We start from the raw sequence: 22,447 nt of genomic DNA, 5'->3' as shown, positions 1-22,447 counted from the left end.
CGAGGTGACCGCTCGCTCCCGCAGCATTGCCGCCACTCCCTAACAGAGCCAGAAGATGCAGTGGTGAGTATGATGGCGGGCATGGCGGCACAGAGGTGGGAGTGCAGCATTGATGCTGCGCTCCGGAGGGCTCAGCGGTACAGTTGTGCGGTGCTGTGAGGGGCACCCTGGGCCAGCGCAATACCCTAACACTGGTCATCTGAGCTAACAGGGGCTAATCCCACTGTTAGCAACAAGCAACCTCACGCCAGTATAAAATAACAAGAGCGGGAAGACGCGCCATTACAGGGGGCGGGGCTTCTCCTCAGAGCAGAGGATCCAGCACTCACCAGCTCCATTTTCTCCCTGCAGATCACACTACAGAGACGCTGACAGGGAGCGCTGCCCTCCACTTCACTCCAGTTATTCTCTGCGGTACCAGGGTGTTATAGATGGGGGTAGAGAGTGTTATTCACTGTTAGTCACTGTTTAATCTATTAAGGTTACTCAGTCAGCGCCAGGCATTTATCATAATAACTGCCTACTGGGGCACTGTGTGTGCTGGCACCTTATACTCTGTGTCTCTCTGAAGGTACTTGGGGGAAACTGTGTCTGACATTTTCCTGTGTGTGTATGTTATATATCTCACATTACCATGTCTAAGGACTCTGTATCTTGTGCTGCAGAGTGTGTGTGCTCTCCAGAGGAGTCTATTCCATGTACTCAGGAATGCAATGTACTGTCTCAGCCTTCTGAATCCAAACCCCCATGGGTGGATTCCAGTGGCGTGCTGTGAGGTCAGTGGCTGGTGAGGCACTGCAGCTGTAATGTCTACCGAGTCTACCGATGACCCCTACCGCTGTCGAGCCAATGCCCGCTAGGTTATGGCTAAAACCAAGTTGAAGAAAAGACCTCTGACGTCACCATGGGGAAGAGCAAGGCCAGAACATGGTACCCGAAATGAATGCTCACCACGTTTCGGGCACGGTGGCAAGCGGAGGTTACTAACGTTGGTGGCGTGGATAGTGAAAGAACTATCCCACCAGCCTAGCTCCTCCCCCCTGACGTCAGAGGTCCTTTAGCCCACTTGGTTCTAGCATCTACCATGCCTGCTACCGCCACTGTCCCTGCGTGGGCCAAGGAGGCCCAGTTGGAGATGGTACACGGACTCCCTCCTTGCTAAATACACACGTGTGTGTGTGTGTGTGTGTGTGTGTGTGTGTGTGTGTGTAAAAAAAATACCTCACATTACCCCACACAGTATGAACCAAATTCACATTACCCCACACAGTATGAACCGAACATCACACTACGCCACACAGAATGAGGCGAACATCACATTACGCCACGCAGTATGAGGCGAACATCACATTACGCCACGCAGTATGAGGCGAACATCACATTACCCCACACAGTATGAGCCGAACATCACATTACGCCACGCAGTATGAGGCGAACATCACATTACGCCACGCAGTATGAGGCGAACATCACATTACGCCACTCAGTATGAGCCGAACATCACATTACGCCACCCAATATTATTTACCAGCCAACTCCCTTTAAGATAACACTAATACCAAACCCCTAGATAATATTAATATATACCCCAACTCCATATACAGTATAAAAAAAAATAAAAAATATCCCCCCACAGATACTTACCTCTCATTGTGGGAGGCTGCAGACTCTGTATATTCCAGGCTTCACGGAGCTGGCAGGGGAGGAATCACATCTTCCAGACAGCCACACTAGAGCAGGAAAGGGGCGTGGTATTCGGTGTGAGGGGGCGGGGCCTCAGGAGGGGAGGAAGCAGGGATATATTGCTGCAGTAGATTGGTGGCAGGTCCCAGGGGGAGGGAGCAGCCATGCAGATAGGGTAGGGGGAGCAGGCATCGGGCACTGCTGCTGCTGATGGCTGTACTGCAGCAGACATGTCAGACTGTGTGACATGTCTGCATTCTCAGCCACACAGCAGCTGAAATGAATGGGGGTGGGGGGGCAGCGGCCGCAGCTTACAGCGTCCATCGAAGCCTCGCCTGCTTAGTAAGATAAGGGGGAAGGGGGGGGATATGATCCACCACTGGCCAATCGCATCTGCATGTGAGAGCGTGGGGCGTGCTTTCATATGAGCTGAAAGCATGCCCCTTCGAAAGCGGCACCTCTGTTAGGTGCCGCTTTTGCTGCTTTTTTTAACAGGCTTTCCTTGCCCAACCCTTGGCCCCACCCCCCACTTCCATCCCCTTAACACTGACAGTGGGAGGCACCGAGAGCTGTGCCTCCATAACACATTTAAAACAGTTTTTTTTACAGGGGAATTTTTTTTTAAGTAATTTCAAGGCAAAGTCAGATACTTATGGCACAGAATTTGTGTCATAAGTATCTTCTTAGTACAGGTTGAGTATCCCATATCCAAATATTCCGAAATATGTAATATTCCGAAATACGGACTTTTTTGAGCAAGACTGAGATAGTGAAACCTTTGTTTTTTGATGGCTCAATGTACACAAACTTTGTTTAATACACAAAGTTATTATTCATATTGTATTAAATGACCTTCAGGCTGCGAGTATAAGGTGTATATGAAACATAAATGAATTATATGTATGTACACAAACTTTGTTTAATGTAAAAAGTTATGAAAAATATTGACCAAAATCCTCTTTAGGCTGTGTGTATAAGGCGTATATAAAACATAAGTGCATTCTGTGCTTAGACTTGGGTCCCATCACCATGATATCTCAGTATGGTATGCAATTATTCCAAAATACGGAAAAATCCCATATCCAAAATACTTCTGGTCCCAAGCATTTTGGATATGGGATACTCAACCTGTAGTATTATTTGAATTATTAATGACAGGGGAGGCACTGCCTCCCCTGACTGCACGTCCCTGGTGGATTCTATTAAGGGAATGATATCCCAGATTTCATCTAGGATAGCTCATAATGAGACTGAAACACAGGTTTAGAAAAGATCTGTAGAGGGTTCATCATTTTCTGCTCCCGCTACCTCATCCAAAACCCCTGATATATATGCTAAAAAGCGTGTTCTTGCCCAAATAATGCAAGTCGACACGGATACCGACTCTGATACAGGAGACGGTGAGGGGGATATCCTGGGTGGTGAAGCATCCCTTGCTAAGGGGGTGCAACTCATGATTGAGGCTATTAGGGATATTTTACACATTACTGATAAGGTACCTGAGCAGGTAGAGGAGGCTTACTTTACTGACAGTAAGAAAGTAAGAAAGCCTCCCTTACCTTCCCTGCGTCTAAGGAATTAAACACATTGTTTGAAAAATCTTGGGAAAACCCAGAGAAAAAACTCTCATTGCTTTTCCTTTGCCTGAGGAAGATAGGAAAAAGTGGGAAAACCCGCCGGTAGTAGACGCTTCTGTTTCTAGATTGTCTAAGAAAGTGGTTTTGCCTGTCCCTGGGTCCACCGCTTTAAAAGAGCCGGCCGACCGCAGGATTGAGACTACACTCAAATCTTTATACACAGCAAATGGCATAGCTTTAAGACTCACTATTGCTTGTGCATGGATTTCTAAAGCCATAGGGGAGTGTTCAGGCACTTTACTAGAGGAGTTAGAGTCTATGGATAGAAGTGACATTGAATTGTTTTTACGTCACATACAGGATTCTGCAGGTTTCATGGTGGAAGCCATGAAAGACCTTGGAGATCTGAATGCGAGAGCTTCTTCCATGGCTGTCTCAGCACGCGGATGCGGAATCCAAGAAAAGTGTGGAGAACCTACCTTTCACAAGTCAGGCTCTGTTTGGGGAAGCGTTAGATGCGTGGATCTCCACGGCAACTGCGGGTAAGTCAACTTTTCTTCCCTCTGCTACACCAACGACTAGGAAATCATATCCTACATCTGCGATGCAGTCCTTTCGGACCGCTAAAGTTAAAAAGTCCAAATCCCCCTCCACTTTCTTCAGCGGTGGTCGGGGAAAATCCCGAAAAACCTGCACCAACAGGTTCCCAGGAACAGAAACCTGGTTCTGCTTCCTCTAAATCCTCGGCATGACGGTGGACCTCCCAGTCTGGAGATCGGGCAGGTGTGTGCAAGACTAAGAAATTTCAGTCATGTCTGGGCGTCCTCATGCCTGGATCCCTGGTTACAGGATATTGTTACCCAGGGGAACAGACTGGAGTTTCAAAAACTCCCACCTCAAAGATTCTTCAAGTCAGGCTTGCCAGCTTCGCTGACAGAAAGTGCTATCCTACAGGAAGCCATTCAAAAATTGCTAAGGTAAAATGTAATTGTTCCAGTTCCACCTCACCTACAACACAAAGGTTATTATTCAAACCTGTTTGTGGTACCGAAACCGGACGGTTCGATAAGACCGATATTAAACATAAAGTCATTGAACCCCTACTTGAGGAAATTCAAGATGGAGTCTCTGAGAGCGGTGATATCAGGTCTGGAGGAGGGGGAATTCCTGGTATCCCTGGATATCAAGGATGCGTACCTTCACATCCCGATCTGGCTGCCTCACCAGGCTTATCTCAGATTTGCGATCCTGGACTATCACTATCAGTTTCATGCGTTGCCGTTTGGTTTCTCCACGGCACCAAGAGTGTTCACCAAGGTGATGGCGGAGATGATGCTACTTCTCCGCAAGCAGGGTGTGAACATAATTCCTTATCTGGACGATCTGCTGATAAAAGCATCTTCAAGGGAGAAGCTGTTGCAGAGCATTGCTCTCTCAACTCAAATACTCCAGGATCATGGATGGATCCTGAATTTTCCAGAGTCGCATCTGGAGCCGACAAGGAGACTGTCCTTCCTGGGGATGATCCTCGACACGGAAGTACAGAGGGTGTTTCTGCCAGAGGAGAAAGCATTGGTGATACAAACAATGGTCCGGGATGTCCTGAAGCCAGCCCGGGTATCGGTTCATCAGTGCATTCGTCCTTCTAGGGAAGATGGTTGCCTACTACGAAGCTCTACAGTATGGAAGATTCCATGCACGGTCTTTCCAACTGGATCTCCTGGACAAATGGTCGGGATCTCATCTTCACATGCACCAGAGGATACGTCTGTCACCGAAGGCCAGAATCTCGCTCCTCTGGTGGCTGCAAGCCTCTCACCTACTAGAGAGCTGCAGGTTCGGGATTCAGAACTGGATCCTCCTAACCACAGATGCAAGTCTCAGAGGTTGGGGGGCAGTCACCCATGGGGAAAACTTCCAAGGAAGGTGGTCAAATCTGGAATCCATCCTTACCATAAATATTCTGGAACTAAGAGCTGTGTACAACGGTCTTCTACAAGCGGCACATCTTCTGAAAGATCAGGCCATTCAGGTTCAGTCGGACAATGTAACGACAGTGGCCTACATAAACCGACAAGGCGGAACGAAGAGCAGAGCTGCAATGTCAGAGGTAACACGAATCATCCTCTGGGCGGAAAAGCACGCAGTGGCGTTGTCAGCAATCTTCATTCCGGGAGTGGACAACTGGGAAGCGGACTTCCTCAGCAGACACAATCTCCATCCAGGAGAGTGGGGCCTCCACCCAGAGGTGTTCGCAGAGGTGACAAGTCTTTGGGGCATACCTCTAATACCTCACGCCTTAACAAGAAGCTTTGGAGGTATTGTTTCAGGTTGAGGGATCCACAGACAGTGGCGGTGGATACCCTGGTAACTCCGTGGGTGTTCAAGTCAGTGTATGTGTTCCTTCCACTTCCACTCATCCCAAGGATTCTCAAAATAATCAAAAGAACAAGAGTTCAGGCGATCCTCATTGGTCCGGACTGGCCAAGAAGGGCTTGGTATGCGGATCTTCTGGAGTTACTGCTGGAAGATCCGAGGCCTCTTCCTCTTCGAGAGGACCTTCTGCAACAGGGGCCATTCGCTTATCAAGACTTACCACGGCTACATTTGATGGCATGGAGGTTGAACGCCAGATCTTAGCTCGGAAGGGCATTCCGAACAAAGTTATTCCTACTGTGATACAGGCTAGGAAAGGAGTAATGTCAAAATATTACCATTGGATTTGGAAAAATTATGTGTCTTGGTGTGAATCCAAGAAGTTTCCTACGGTGAAGTTTCAACTTGGATGGTTTCTCATCTTCCTGCAAGCAGGTGTGGATGTGGGCCTGTGCCTGGGCTCCATAAAAGTCCAGATTTCGGCCTTGTCCATTTTCTTCCAGAAACAATTGGCTGCCCTCCCTGAGGTTCAGACTTTCTTGAAATGGGTTCTGCACATCCAACCTCCCTTTGTGCCTCCGACAGCACCTTGGGATCTTAACGTGGTGCTGCAGTTCCTGCAATCGGATTGGTTCGAGCCTTTACAGGAGGTTGAGGTCAAGTTTCTTACCTGGGAGACTGTCACACTGTTGGCATTGGCATCTGCTAGACGTGTGTCCGAATTGGGGACATTGTCCTACAAGATCCCCTACTTGATTTTCCATGAAGATAGAGCTGAGCTCAGGACACGTCAGCAATTTCTTCCGAAGGTTGTGTCGGCTTCTCATATCAACCAACCTATTGTGGTGACAGTGGCTACTGACTCCTCAATTACTTCAAAATCCTTGAATGTTGTGAGGGCTTTGAAGATTTATGTGAAGAGAACTTCTGGTCACAGAAAGTCGGATGCTCTGTTTGTCCTTTATGATCCCAACAAGATTGGGTGTCCTGCTTCTAAGCAGACGATTTCTCGCTGGATCAGGTTTACTACACAGCATGCGTATTCTACGGCAGCTTGCCGTGTCCACAGTCTGTTAAGGCCTACTCTACTCGTAAGGTGGGTTCTTCTTGGGCGGCTGCCCAAGGTGTCTCGGCTTTACAACTTTGCAGAGCGGCTACTTGGTCAGGGTCGAACACGTTTGCTAAGTTCTACAAGTTCGATACTTTGGCCTTTGAGGACCTAAAGTTTGGTCAATCGGTGCTGCAGGTGTCTCCGCGCTCTCCCTCCCGTACTGGGAGCTTTGGTACATCCCCATGGTACTAATGTGGACCCCAGCATCCTATAGGACGTAAGAGAAAATAGGATTTTAATTACCTACAGGTAAATCCTTTTCTCGTAGTCCGTAGAGGATGCTGGGCGCCCGCCCAGCGCTTCGTTTTCCTGCAGTTGTTGCTTGGCTCAGTACTGCCTTGTTACTTGGTTGAGTACTGCATTATTACTTGGTTAAGTACTGTTGTTCAGCCGTTGCTGACTTGTTTCAAGCTGGTTGCTTGATTTTTCTGTTGTTCTGTGTGAGCTGGTGTGAATCTAACCACTATCTGTGTATTTCCTTCTTTCGAAGTATGTCCGTCTCCTCGGGCACTGTTTCTAGACTGAGTCTGGTAGGAGGGGCATAGAGGGAGGAGCCAGCCCACATATTAAACTCTTAAAGTGCCCATGGCTCTCAAGGGACCCGTCTATACCCCATGTTACTAATGTGGACCCCAGCATCCTCTACGGACTACGAGAAAAGGATTTACCTGTAGGTAATTAAAATCCTATTTTTCCTGTTTTGATTATTTTGTTTATGTACTCTGTAATTGGGCGCTGTAGATCCCCTGTGGCGACATATAAATAAAGGATAGTAATAATAATTTCTCAAGGTGCGAGTCGTCACGCTACAATTTTAACAGGAAATGGTTTCTAACATCTAGACGTGTAGATCATAAAAAAAGTAATTAGTTAAACCAGTCCAAAACCAGTCTTCAAAAAAATTAGTTTGAGAGGGCAAGGACCCCAATGAGCAAATGCACAGGGCGCCCTACACTCACTGTGGTGCCCCAGTGTCAGTCAGCAGCAAGGCCAAATTTAGGGGTCAAGCCACCCTTAGGCACATTGTTGGCTGCCGCACCCCCCTTCCTTCATCACATCATTGCCCCCTTCATTTCGGGTGCCAGTCTGGATGCCTCGAGACCACCAAAGCAGCCCCAACCTCACCCTATTACCAACTCCTGGACCACAATTTGCTGCCAATTGTCTATCATTTGCTAAATAAAGATATAACGTTGTAATGACGAAAAAAAATATCTGGCCCTTATCAGCCAGGTGTGCTGCCCCCCCAGCAAGTGCCGCCCTAGGCACGTGCCTCACATGTGGAAAATCTGCTATTGGTCAGCAGATTAGTTCTCTCACCACTGCCGCCTGTCCAGTTTTGCTTCCAATTTACTGCAATACATTTGGATCTCCATATCCGCAGCAGATATTGGAGTTATCCGCTTTGGACCACTGGCGATCACAAATGATGGTTTGCATGCCAAAAGGATACATGCCCCCCTTAGGGGCTTTTTCAGAGTCGCACACTGTTGCATCTTTTGCTATAGTGGCAACTGTGTCTGTATGTTAATGCTAGTATCAGCCCTTACTCTGGTGTACAAGCGTGTGTCTTCTCCTAGCGTCCAAGCATGCATCTTTCCCTGGTGTATAAGTATGCATCTTCCTCTGGTGTACATGTGTGCAATGCGTCTTCCACTAATGTTCAAGCGTGTATATTCTTCTAGTGTACAAGCATGTGTCTCCCTGCTGTACAACCGCGAGTCTTCCCTAGTAAACAAACGTGCTTCTTCTCCTGGTTTACAAGCGAGGGTCTTCCCATGGTGTACAAGCATGCATCTTCTCCTAATGTACAAGTGTGTTCATCTTCCACTAATGTACATGCGGGCATATTCCGCTAGTGTACATGCGTGCATATTCCGCTAGTGAACATGAGTGCATATTACACTAGTGTACAAGCGTGCATCTTCTCCTGCTGTACACTAAGGGGGTAATTCCAAGTTGATCGCAGCAGGAATTCTGTTAGCAATTGGGCAAAACCATGTGCACTGCAGGGGGGGCATATATAACATGTGCAGAGAGAGATAGATTTGGGTGTGGTGTGTTCAATCTGCAATCTAATTTGCAGTGTAAAAATAAAGCAGCCAGTATTTACCCTGCACAGAAATAAAATAACCCACCCAAATCTAACTCTCTCTGCAAATGTTATATCTGCCCCCCCTGCAGTGCACATGGTTTTGCCCAACTGGCAACAAAGCCATAAAAGGAGTCTGTCTCCATTTTATGCACATAGACAAATACAGAATATGCTGCGCTATATAAGAAACTGTTAATAAATAAAATAAATAAATAAATGCCCCCACACTTATGCCTTTGTCACCCACGTAGGGGTTCTGCTCATTGTGAGGGAAATCCCCCCACAGCCACAGTCGACTTTTCCGCATGCTTCAAGTATAAAAACTATTGAAAATGTCCCTCCTAAAATGGCCGCTGCCTCAGAGGAGACAGTTATTAAAGATACTAGAGCAGGCTTTTTCAACCAGTGTGCCGTGGCACACTAGTGTGCCGCGACCAGTTGCAAGGTGTGCCGCGGAGCCAGAGCAGCTTCCTGCACCTTCAGAGTGAACTGTTGGCCCGGGCTCTTCTTAGAGTATCAGTCGTGCTCTGACCGTGACCTATGCCTTGAAGACGCGGTGGTGTGATATCATAGGTTACAGCCGCCGCACCTCACCACCCAGCCAGCCCACCCGCCTGCATACACATCTTCCAGTTTCCGCCTGCATCCACAGCTTTCCTTGCACACCCACATCCACACCTGCTCGACCGCCCACTGCTCAATATTCACAGCATTCCACTATGAACAACGCCCGCCACTGAGGGACAGGGAGGACAGCTGACCGGAAGGGGCTAATATTTATTATTTTATTTCTCTTGTGGGGAACAATAGGATTTATGTGGGGAGAATAAGGATTTATGGGGGGAACAATGTGAATAATTCATGTGGGAAGCAACATGATTTATGTGGGGAGCAATGTGATTGTTTTTTCTATGTAGGGCAATGTGTGTGGATTTTTTTTTTACTGTGACGGCCAATGTGTGTTTTTTTTTTTTTTTTGTGGGGAACTGATGGTGTGCCTTGGCAATTTTAAAATATTGTTCGGTGTGCCACGAGTAAAAAAATCACTGTACTAGAGCCTCCTCTAGTATCTTTAATAACTGTCTCTTCTGAGGTGGCGGCCAGTTTGAAAGGGAAATTATCAATAGAGCCTGCTGGCAGACGCCGGCAGTGCTGGCAGACGGTTGGGAATAGGGATGGGCTGCGGCAGGCGGACGGTGGCATGAGCAGCCCAGGACAGCTGTGCCCGCAGTGTTGGAGAGCTCAGGCCCAGGATAGCTGTGCCCGCAGTACCCCCCTGATGGCTGTCCAGCCCGTAACACACCTAGTGCATCTGCATAGCCACCTCCCAGTCAGCGCTCATTGCCACTCCAATACATTTCTGGACTGTGCGTCTCCATAGCTACTGTGCCTCTGTGGGGCACATTCACTGTGTGACTTTATAGCGAGCTAGGTGTATACACAATTGTCCATTTGTGCAAATATTGGCATTGTGTACTCAGGACCCTAGCTTCAGTTCTATTTGGGGTACTACAGTATGTTCAATTTTGATTAACTTGTATGTACTTTGCAATATCTTTATGTTCTCTTGAAAGAAATAACCAAACGTAATTTCTCTAACGTCCTAGATGATACTGGAAATCCATTTAGTACCATGGGGTATAGACTGGTCCACTAGGAGCCATGGGCACTATAAAAGTTTGACTAGGTGTGCTGGCTCCTCCCTCTATGCCACTCCTACCAGACTCAGTTTAGAAAATGTGCCCGGAGGAGCCGGTCACATCTGTGGAAGCTCCTGAAGAGTTTTCTGCATTTATTTTCTAAGTTTGTTATTTTCAGGCAGGACTGGATGGCATCAGCCTGCCTGCTTCATGGGACTTAGGGGCGGGGGGAACGGCCCAACCTCTCTCAGGGTTAATGGTCCTGTTCCCCGCTGACAGGACGCTAGCTCCTGAGGGAACTATTCGCAAGCCCCACCACGGCTAGCGTACATTCCCGCAGCACGCCGCCACCCCTAACAGAGCCAGAAGAATGAAGAGTGGTAAGTACTAAGCCAGCGTCCCGATTAGCGGGTCGCTGGCCATTATGGCGGCATCAGGGTATGGAGACGCACGGCTTCTAAATGGGGCGAACTTCGTCTCCTGACTGTGTACATTACAGTGTACACAGTACCCAGACTGGCAACAAAGCCATAAAAGGAGTCTGTCTCCATTTTATGCACATAGACAAATACAGCCAGTATAAAGAAGAGCAGGAAGACCACGCACCATTGAAGTGGCGGGGCTTCATTATGAGTGGATCCAGTTGCTCACAAGTGCCATTTTCCCTACTGCAGCTGACACAGACGCTGACTGACAGGGACGCGTAGCTCCTCTGGAGAGACTCCAGATTACCTCAGCGGTACCAGGGGGTCATAGCAGGGGGTAAATGATTTAGTAGTGTACTAAGTCCCTAATCTAGGAACTTAGTCTGCGACCCGACTAAGATTGACATTAGCGATAAGGGCGCCGTGTGCTGGTTCCATATTCTCTCTGTGTTTCCCTGGAAGGGCTCTTTATGGGTTAATTGTGCATTTAACCTTTTCCTGTGTGTGTGCGCTGTCACTGTTACAGTATGTCAGGCAAAGAGTGTGTTTTATGTAAGGCACAGAGTTCCTCTTCTCCTGGGGGTTTACTAGTGTGTACTCAGTGCAGTTTCCCTTCCCAGGCTGGTGGGGCAGAACCAGCATGGCTGGACTCCATTAGGGGAATGATATTCACCATTTCTTTGGCAGGGTCCACAGGTTATCCACAGGATAACATTGAGATATGATGAAGCGGATTTGCACCAATCGGTCAAAGCTTTTCAGACTCCCAGCATGCAACGGGCCCATCCATATATCCCCACCTCCTGGCTCAGGATAATCCGTTTTTAGTTTGGTGCGGCGGGAGCCGGACCATGGTCAGAGGGCTGCTGGTTTTTTAGCAGCCCTAAGCTTTCTTATTTTATGTTTATAGTCTTACTATTTTTTCTTGAGTGATCTTTCTAAAAAGCGTCTTATACGTACCTTAGAAAGAGTCGCTCCAACAACTCTCAGCCGGGTCACAACAACGCTTACCCATGAGTACAGTGCTGTTTCGGCGGGCGTCTGTGTCAGATATACTAGCAGGTCCAGCAGATGTAACCAGGCTGTGGCCGGAGCATGGGGAGAAGGCAAGGCATCGGTTCCACTTAGAAGGGGAATACGGACACAGCCGCAATGTTTTGGGAGGAGACTACCAAACAGTCGCTGACGCGGCTGCGACCTCGGGTGCACCAGCACTAGGCCTTAGGGATCATAGGCTCCAGGAACAGTATGAGGTCGCGATTCCTAGGGTTGATGTCAGCAGTGGGGAGTCAGACACTCTCCTGCTGGCCCTTCCCCCCCGGTTCATGAACAATTTCCTCCGAGTCTCCCGCCATTAACTGTTTTCCTGCTTCCATCTCAGATGCTGTATATGAAGGGGACCCAGTCGCAGCATAGGTGGCTGTGTGACTGGTGCGTCTGTGTTCACTGAGTGTCTGTGTTCACTATAGGTTCATAGAACGGCAGTGTACACTAGTAGCGTCTGGATCCACTCAGCATTCGCAAACATATTGATCGGTCTTGGAAGCGGGGTGAGTCTCCCTGTATCCCAAGCTACTGAGTACGGGTAATACAGCACTAAGGGGGTAATTCCAAGTTGATCGCAGCAGGAATTTTTTTAGCAGTTGGGCAAAACCATGTGCATTGCAGGGGGGACAGATTTAATATGCGCAGAGAGAGTTAGATTTGGGTGTGGTGTGTTCAATCTGCAATCTAATTTGCAGTATAAAAATAAAGCAGCCAGTATTTACCTTGCACAGAATCAAAATAACCCACCCAAATCTAACTCTTTCTGCACATGTTAAATCTGCCCCCCCTGCAGTGCACATGGTTTTGCCCAACTGCTAAAAAAAATTCCTGCTGCGATCAAATTGGAATTACCCACTAAGTCTCTACCTTTTTGAGTACGAATAGTTAGATAAGTGCCTATTGCATATGAGTCTGTATACTATTACTGTTGTTTCTTTCACTAGTCATCTGAATATGGTAGATCTGTTTAAACATGATTCAGTAATATGTTCTCCTACATACCTGAAATGTAGTTGTAGTTGATGATGTGCTCATATTGCTTACTAGGCGATTCATCGCGCCCTGCGGGCGCTCTTCACACCGTCGAAAGGGGCTACGCCCCCGTAACCCCTATATAAAGGTTAAGGAGTAGAATAGTAGTTGTCAAATGTATTGTGGTGGACTGTTGGTTTTGATGTTGGTTAAATGTTGTTTGGCAAAAGGGAAATGTGATGGTGAATGGTGTGTAGGGGGTTGTGAGTGTGTGTAGGGTACGATGTAGAGAATTAGGATGGGAATGAAATGTAAATGAAAACGCTTTGAGTCGGATGCAGCTTTGGCTTTTGTGTGCGTTGTTGCTTGTTGGATGTTTTGGATATTATGTGTTTGGGGAGGTACTGGCGTCGTTGCAGAAAATGTGGCTTGCGAGGCTTGGCTTTGTTTGGCTCGCCATCTTGCTTGGCGCTCTTTGTTTTTGCGTTTTTTTCGTAAGAGGGGATCCTCATCCAAATTCATAGCAATCTAGTGTAGTGTACATAATATGATAGTTACATGCAGTGTAGCAAGGGTGGACAGTAGACTGTTGTTAGGGAAGAGGGTATATTGTAGAGGCTAGTGTTTGAAAATTGTGTTACCTGTGGTTTGCAAAGGCAAGGATTTGGTAGGATGTGTGTGTTAAAAAGTGGTTAAAGTGTGTTGGTCATAGACAGCGTGGGTGTGGTGGTTTGAGGTGCGGGTGGCTCCCGTACTGGGGCTGTTGAGAGGCAGTAGGAGGTAGCTGGGGAGGGTGCTTATTGTAGGCTGGATGTGGTAAATTGGTGTAGGGTGTGTGTGTGAGAGTGGTCAGCTGGGGAGGGGGGTTATTGTAGGCTCCATATTCTGGATAGGTGTGGGGGGTGCAGGCAGGCCCGGCGACAGGGGGGGTCAAAGGGGACACCCGTCCCGGGCCCCGCTGTTGTTAGGGGCCCCAAGGTCCAGGCAGCGGGCAGCAGCGGCTGCAGTTCATCACAACTGTCCAAGAAAACTGTTTGCTCCCGGCATCGCGGATTTGCGGGCTGGCCACTGCGCTGTGATTTAAGTGTGTGTTTGTTTGCGTGTGTGGAGTCTCCCGCTGTCCCGGAAACTGAAATAATCCTCCCGGTTTCCCAACTTCCCCCTCAACTATTCAGACTGCGCATGCGTGACGCGAGTCCTGATGCGATGGGGGCAGAGGCGAGCCTGTATGAGAGGACAAGTGACGTGACTTGCCGGCCACTGCGGAGATATAGGAAGCAGTGGGCACTGCACTTGCAGGGGACGGGGAGTAATGGGCCACCACACAGGACACCTTCCTGACCGCCCACCCCCCTTCCCCCCTCCCAGCCAACCCCCGCCTGCCACAATTACGGAGAGGGTGAGAAGGCAGGAGCCGAAGCTGGACTGCATACTCCGGCGCTCAGGTACAGCTTCACAATCTCACACTGCCCGACACAAGCCTGACACAGCGTACACTGCTGTAGTTGCAGTGAGACTCCAGCCCACACGCAGCAAGCTTAATCACAGAACCTGCATTCCACAGTATTTATCCTCGATCTCCCGTTATTGCCGGCACCCCCCACCTCCCCCTCCTCCTCCTCCTCCCCCTCCTCCTCCTCCTCCTCTCCCTCTCCCTCCTCCTCCTCCTCTCTCTTCCACTTTCACTTAAGTTCTACAGACTTGTCTCTATCTGCTCAACCTTCTTCACCCACCACCCTATGTCACTGCCTTTGCCCTGTGTATGATCTTATGTTAATTGTTACACACCCTGGTCGGGTGTAATTTAGATTTAGTGCAGCTGTAGTTTGGTTTGTCCTGCTGTATAAATAATTTATGTAAAATACAACAGCGGAGACAGACACTTAACCCTCTACTGCACATGCCATGGACGAACAGATTCATTACTATAGGTGAAATAATATTGATCTGTGAAATTTCAGACACTTGAATGTAGGTTTGTCTATAGAGGTCCATATAGAATACCGGCAGCGAATCCCCTTGCGGAGGGAGGGAGAATTAGGGACGGTATCAGGATGCCGTATGACTGCATAATGCCATCTGTCTGGATTCCGGTGTCGGTCTCCTGAACGCCAGGATCCCGACCGCCAGCATTTTGACTGCATTCCCTCTATAGATCTGGTAACCATATAGAGAGGGCTGTTTAATAGAAGCATAATGCAACTGCGACCAGGTCCAACCCAGGGGTCTAGACTGCAAACCAAAATCATAGATTCCTACTGTATTTCGTCAGAGTGCCCCACTGCCCAAGCAAATTCCTCTATAGGTCCCGTATTCTGCCCTGTCAGCATTTGGGCCTTGGCTCTGTGATGATGGTATATAGGGAATGGAGTCAGTTGGGGTCAAATGTATCTAAGCTAAGAAGATTTCCCCCTGCTGTGTAATGTAGCTGTGATGTGGGTGTGTCGCCCTGCCATGTAATGTAGCTGTGATGTGGACGTGTAGCCCTGCTGTGTAATGTAGCTGTGATGTGGACATGTAGCCCTGCTGTGTAATGTAGCTGTGATGTGGGTGTGTCCCCCTGCTGTGTAATGTAGCTGTGATGTGGACGTGTAGCCCTGCTGTGTAATGTAGCTGTGATGTCGGCATGTAGCACTGCTGTGTAATGTAGCTGTGATGTGGGTGTGTCTCCCTGCCATGTAATGTAGCTGTGATGTGGACGTGTAGCCCTGCTGTGTAATGTAGCTGTGATGTTGGCATGTAGCACTGCTGTGTAATGTAGGTGTGATGTCGGCGTGTTGTCCTGCTGTGTAATGTAGGTGGGATGTCGCCGTGTAGCACTGCTGTGTAATGTAGCTGTGATGTCGGCATGTAGCACTGCTGTGTGATGTCGGCATGTAGCACTGCTGTGTAATGTAGGTGTGATGTCGGCGTGCTGCCCTGCTGTGTAATGTAGGTGGGATGTCGGCGTGTAGCACTGCTGTGTAATGTAGCTGTGATGTCGGCATGTAGCATTGCTGTGTAATGTAGGTGTGATGTCGGCATGTAGCACTGCTGTGTAATGTAGGTGTGATATCGGCGTGTTGCCCTGCTGTATAATGTAGCTGTGATGTGGACGTGAAGCCTTGCCATGTAATGTAGCTGTGATGTCGGCGTGTAGCACTGCTGTGTAATGTAGGTGGGATGTCGGCGTGTAGCACTGCTGTGTAATGTAGGTGGGATGTCAGTGTCTACCATGTACTGCGCTTTGTACTTTAGTTTTCACCTGCTACTGCAGGACACACCCCTGAGTGACAGTAGATACGCCCTAAGGTGGATATAGACACGCCCCTTAGGTGGAATGTGACACGCCCCCACAACGGCACAATGCGGGCATTAGAATGCAATCTATAATCTCCCTGAAACTGCTTTTCAAAAGTAGGCAAGTATGCTGTTATCCTGCGAGCCAGTTCCCAGCCAGGACTGCCCCTCCAGCGTCCTCACCGCACGCTGCCTCCCTGTCTCTCTCTGCTGTGTGAGTGAGGAGCCGGACTGAGGCACGGAGCGCACAGCAGGAGCTGCCAGGACAGGACAGACAGAGTACTGCGGCCTGTGGGAAATGGGGAGGCGAGCCTGGTGAATTAGTGCGGCTGTGTCAGTGTGTTGCTGTAGCAGCAAGCAGGGTAAGGCATTTGCATTTCATAAATCATAATACATGTTTATGTATAGGAAAAGGGATTTGGGTTTGGGTTAGGGCTTTAGGATTAGTTTGGGGCGGGTTGCATTCTGCACATGGATGCATCTGTATGCATGTGCGTGTCCTGTAGATAATATGCGTCCCTGACAGTCCTATTTCCTGGGGGTGGGGGGTGGGGAAGTGGGGGGCCCGCAGAGATATCAGTGTACCGGGCCCCAAAATTTCTGTTGCCGGCCCTGGGTGCAGGCTGTTTGCATGCTGCAGCAGATGAGAGGGTGGATGAGGTGGTTTGGGGTTGTGGGGTGCGGTGGGGCCTCTTGGGCTGGGTTATGAGAGGATAGAGGTGGGAGCTGGGAAGGGTGGGTAGCAGAGGCTGGATGTGGTGAGTGGGTGGATTTGGGGCGTGCATGTTGCCCCCGTGCTGTGGGTTATGACAGGCTGGAGGTGGAAGCTGGGGAGGGGGGTTAGTGGAGGATGGATGTGGTGGGTGGTGTGTGTGAGAGGTGGGAGGTGTGGAGGGGGGTTAGAGGAGGCTGGATGTTGGGTGTGTGGGCTGCTCCCGTACAGGGGCTGGAGGTTTGAGCTGGGGAGGGGGTTTAGGGGAGGGTAGGTGTGTTGGTAGTGGGGTGGGGGTTGCGGGCTGGTCCTGTGCTGCGGGTGATGAGAAGCTGCAGGTGGGAGGTGTGTAGGGTGATTAGGGTAGTGTGGGTGTGGTGTGTTGGGGTTGGGGGTGCCTGGGGTTTGCGTGTGGCGGCTGCAGAGAGAGTGGAGGAGGTTGCTGTAGAGGGAGGGTGTTGGAGTCCGGTAGCGCAGGTATTTGCGGGTGGCGTTTCCTGCTTCATGTTAGAGGTGAGAGGTGGGGAGGGGAGTAAGTGGAGGCTGCGTGTGTTGGGTCTGGGTGGGTGGTGCGGGTGTGTCCCGTGCTGCGGGTTTGGGTGCTTGGGTTTTGCGTGTGGCGGCAGCAGAGATAGTGGAGGAGGTTGCTGCTGAGCAGTGGGGTAAGGTGAGGCGAGTGGCTGGGGAGGCACAAGCAGGTAACCCCCCATAGAGGAGAAGGTTTTTTTTTAAAAGCGTGGGCCCCCATTGACTCATGAAACCAGCACCAGGCAGAACCAGCCAGGGAGGGGTAATACCATAGCAGGGGACACTCGGTATGGGGTCCCCCTGCCATAGCATTAATCCCCCCCCCCCCAAGCTAGTCAGGCCAGGGTTGGAATTCCTCGAAAGTGGGGACTCCATAAAATTAACATGGGGTCCCCCTCCCGAGCAATAACCAGCACTGGGCTGATAGCCCAGTGCTATGCCCCGCACCCCTGGTGGCGGTGGGTGCGGGGTTCATTGGTAAATTGTTCTTTACTGGTGGGCTACAGATCCCAGCAAGCCTGTCCCAGCATGCTGGCACTGTGAGAACCACAAGTGCCAGCATGGGGACCTAATGGGCCCGCTGGCACCTGTAGTCCGCCTGTAAAGAAGCGTAATATTGTTCGTTACAGGTGGCCGACAGGTGGCAGCAAGCCTGTCCCAGCATGCTGGCACTTGGAGAACCACAAGTGCCAGCATGCCCGGACCTAATGGGCCCGCTGGCACCTGTAGTCCGCCTGTAAAGAAGCGTAATATTGTTCTTTACAGGTGGCCGACAGGTGGCAGCAAGCCTGTCCCAGCATGCTGGCACTGTGAGAACCACAAGTGCCAGCATGGCCGGACCTAATGGGCCCGCTGGCACCTGTAGTCCGCCTGTAAAGAAGCGTAATATTGTTCTTTACAGGTGGCCGACAGGTGGCAGCAAGCCTGTCCCAGCATGCTGGCACTTGGAGAACCACAAGTGCCAGCATGCCCGGACCTAATGGGCCCGCTGGCACCTGTAGTCCGCCTGTAAAGAAGCGTAATATTGTGCTTTACAGGTGGCCGACAGGTGGCAGCAAGCTTGTCCCAGCATGCTGGCACTGTGAGAACCACAAGTGCCAGCATGCCCGGACCTAATGGGCCCGCTGGCACCTGTAGTCCGCCTGTAAAGAAGCGTAATATTGTGCTTTACAGGTGGCCGACAGGTGGCAGCAAGCCTGTCTCAGCATGCTGGCACTTGGAGAACCACAAGTGCCAGGATGCCCGGACCTAATGGGCCCGCTGGCACCTGTAGTCCGCCTGTAAAGAAGCGTAATATTGTTCTTTACAGGTGGCCGACAGGTGGCAGCAAGCCTGTCCCAGCATGCTGGCACTGTGAGAACCACAAGTGCCAGCATGCCCGGACCAAATGGGCCCGCTGGCACCTGTAGTCCGCCTGTAAAGAAGCGTAATATTGTTCTTTACAGGTGACCGACAGGTGGCAGCAAGCCTGTCCCAGCATGCTGGCACTTGGAGTACCACAAGTGCCAGCATGCCCGGACCTAAATGGGCCGCTGGCACCTGGTGGCCACCTGTAAAGAAAATATTAAAATAAAAACACCAGAGTCTTGACAAATAAGTTTTATTTCACAGGGTCTTCACCTGGGGGCGGCGGCCTTTAAGCTCTTTTGCATGGCCGCCGCTTCCCCAGGGCTTCAGGCGTCTTCACCTGGGGGGGCGCCACCTCCCCAGGGCTTCCTGCGTCTTTCTCCGAAGTCTTCACCTGGGAGGCGGCGGCCTTAAAGCTCTTTTGCATGGCCGCCGCCTTCCCCAGGGCTTCCAGCGTCTTCACCTGGTGGGCGGCGGCTGCTAAGCTCTTTTGCATAGCCGCCGCCCATCCAGGACTTCCGCCGTCTTCTTCCTTCAGGAGCTCTTCTCCGCTCCTCCTCCGCCGTCAGACTGACGGCCGCTCCCTCGCGCTGACTTATATAAGTCAGCCAGAGGGGGCGGAGCGATGACGCAGCGAGCCGTGACTGGCTCGCGGCGGCCATCTTAAATTTCAAAAATGACGCGGAGGCGCCATTTTTTAAATGGGTTCCCGCTCCGCTGCTCCAACTCTGCTCCTGCGGCCGCACTGACGGCGGCCGCACAACCGAAACCACGGCGGCCGCAGCTCCGTCGGTCGTACCCCCGGCGGCCGTACCCCCGCTGTCCGCACCCAGGCCGGCCGCACCCACGCCGCCAGCACCCACGCCGACAGTCGCACCTCCGCCGCAGCCACAACAGTGATTGACAGCGGATCCAGTGACGGATCCGCTGGACAATCACTGTGGGCTCCCTGTGTTTTTTAAATGGGGTTTTATTGCTAGCCATACGTTCCCCTATCTGACAGGCCTCCCAAACCCCTTAAGTAAGTGGAGGCTGCGTGTGTTGGGTCGGGGAGGGGTGTGCGAGGTGTCCCATGTTGCGGCCGTTGAGAAGCTGCAGATGGGAGCTAGGGAGGGGGGTTAGCGGAGTGTGGGTGTAGTGGGTTAGTGCCTGTTTGTGGGGGTGAAAGCAAGGGAAGGGTGTGTGCTACCTTGCTCAGTGGGGTGTCCGTCCAATGCTGGTTCCCTGTGCTGTAGCCACTGGTCAGTAGCAGGTGGCTCCGCCCCAGACAGGCCTGTGACTCCACCCAGCGTTACGGCCAGGCAGAGGCACAGAGTCACAGATGTAGGCAAATATATAGGAGATTATACTAATGTATAACATGTGACTGACTGCTAGTGTGATTGCTGACTTTACTATTTATTCTGTCAGTTTTTTTCTATTCCGATCCTCAATGCTGGTGCATGGGTAGGGTCGGATCATATGTCACTTTAAAAAGCTTAAAGTGATTACTGTCACAAATTGTGTAGTACACTGTGGAAGTGTTGATTATCATGTCTAAGAGGGGCAAAGTTGAGGTAGATACACTCACAGCAACACCAACACTCATATCATGTTTGTCTTGCAAAGCTGTGTTAACCTCTCAGGATCTGGTTCAGGAGGGTTTGTGTGCAAATTGTTTTAGCTTTTATGAGGGTCTCTTGAAAAATACAAGGCAGATTCAGGTGCAGGTTGATCCACCTTGGGCTATGTTTACACAGACATTATCCAGTATAGCTAAACGGATAATTCCTCCAACTCCTGTACCAGGGATAGGTTACACGATTAACCCTTACATGCCGCTTCCCACCTATGGTTTCTCACTTCCAGCAGCAGCCTCTCAAAAGAAACAGGCTGATAAGCCAGTGGTAAGTAAATCTTCATCCTCACAGGCTACACATGTTTCAGATGAGGATTCATATGAGGATGAAAGCTCAATAAATTCTGCTTCGAAATGCTAAGACGAGGATGAAGGTCTCAGCTCAGTTTATATAGCTGAGTTAATTAAAGCTATGAAAGACATTCTATCCAAGGCACCTGTGTTTAAACTAGAGATGAGCGCCTGAAATTTTTCGGGTTTTGTGTTTTGGTTTTGGGTTCGGTTCCGCGGCCGTGTTTTGGGTTCGAACGCGTTTTGGCAAAACCTCACCGAATTATTTTTGTCGGATTCGGGTGTGTTTTGGATTCGGGTGTTTTTTTCAAAAAACCCTAAAAAACAGCTTAAATCATAGAATTTGGGGGTAATTTTGATCCCAAAGTATTATTAACCTCAAAAAACATAATTTACACTCATTTTCAGCCTATTCTGAACACATCACACCTCACAATATTATTTTTAGTCCTAAAATTTGCACCGAGGTCGCTGTGTGAGTAAGATAAGCGACCCTAGTGGCCGACACAAACACCGGGCCCATCTAGGAGTGGCACTGCAGTGTCACGCAGGATGTCCCTTCCAAAAAACCCTCCCCAAACAGCACATGACGCAAAGAAAAAAAGAGGCGCAATGAGGTAGCTGACTGTGTGAGAAAGATAAGCGACCCTAGTGGCCGACACAAACACCGGGCCCATCTAGGAGTGGCACTGCAGTGTCACGCAGGATGTCCCTTCCAAAAAACCCTCCCCAAACAGCACATGACGCAAAGAAAAAAAGAGGCGCAATGAGGTAGCTGTGTGAGAAAGATAAGCGACCCTAGTGGCCGACACAAACACCGGGCCCATCTAGGAGTGGCACTGCAGTGTCACGTAGGATGTCCCTTCCAAAAAACCCTCCCCAAACAGCACATGACGCAAAGAAAAAAAGAGGCGCAATGAGGTAGCTGTGTGAGTAAGATTAGCGACCCTAGTGGCCGACACAAACACCGGGCCCATCTAGGAGTGGCACTGCAGTGTCACGCAGGATGGCCCTTCCAAAAAACCCTCCCCAAACAGCACATGACGCAAAGAAAAAAAGAGGCGCAATGAGGTAGCTGACTGTGTGAGTAAGATTAGCGACCCTAGTGGCCGACACAAACACCGGGCACATCTAGGAGTGGCACTGCAGTGTCACGCAGGATGTCCCTTCCAAAAAACCCTCCCCAAACAGCACATGACGCAAAGAAAAAAAGAGGCGCAATGAGGTAGCTGTGTGAGTAAGATTAGCGACCCTAGTGGCCGACACAAACACCGGGCCCATCTAGGAGTGGCACTGCAGTGTCACGCAGGATGTCCCTTCCAAAAAACCCTCCCCAATCAGCACATGATGCAAAGAAAAAGAAAAGAAAAAAGAGGTGCAAGATGGAATTATCCTTGGGCCCTCCCACCCACCCTTATGTTGTATAAACAAAACAGGACATGCACACTTTAACCAACCCATCATTTCAGTGACAGGGTCTGCCACACGACTGTGACTGATATGACGGGTTGGTTTGGACCCCCCCCAAAAAAGAAGCAATTAATCTCTCCTTGCACAAACTGGCTCTACAGAGGCAAGATGTCCACCTCATCTTCACCCTCCGATATATCACCGTGTACATCCCCCTCCTCACAGATTATCAATTCGTCCCCACTGGAATCCACCATCTCAGCTCCCTGTGTACTTTGTGGAGGCAATTGCTGCTGGTCAATGTCTCCGCGGAGGAATTGATTATAATTCATTTTA

Source organism: Pseudophryne corroboree, chromosome 4 (assembly GCF_028390025.1).
Source record: "Pseudophryne corroboree isolate aPseCor3 chromosome 4, aPseCor3.hap2, whole genome shotgun sequence".
Lineage (NCBI taxonomy): Eukaryota > Metazoa > Chordata > Amphibia > Anura > Myobatrachidae > Pseudophryne > Pseudophryne corroboree.
Note: the sequence above shows the minus strand (reverse complement) of the source record.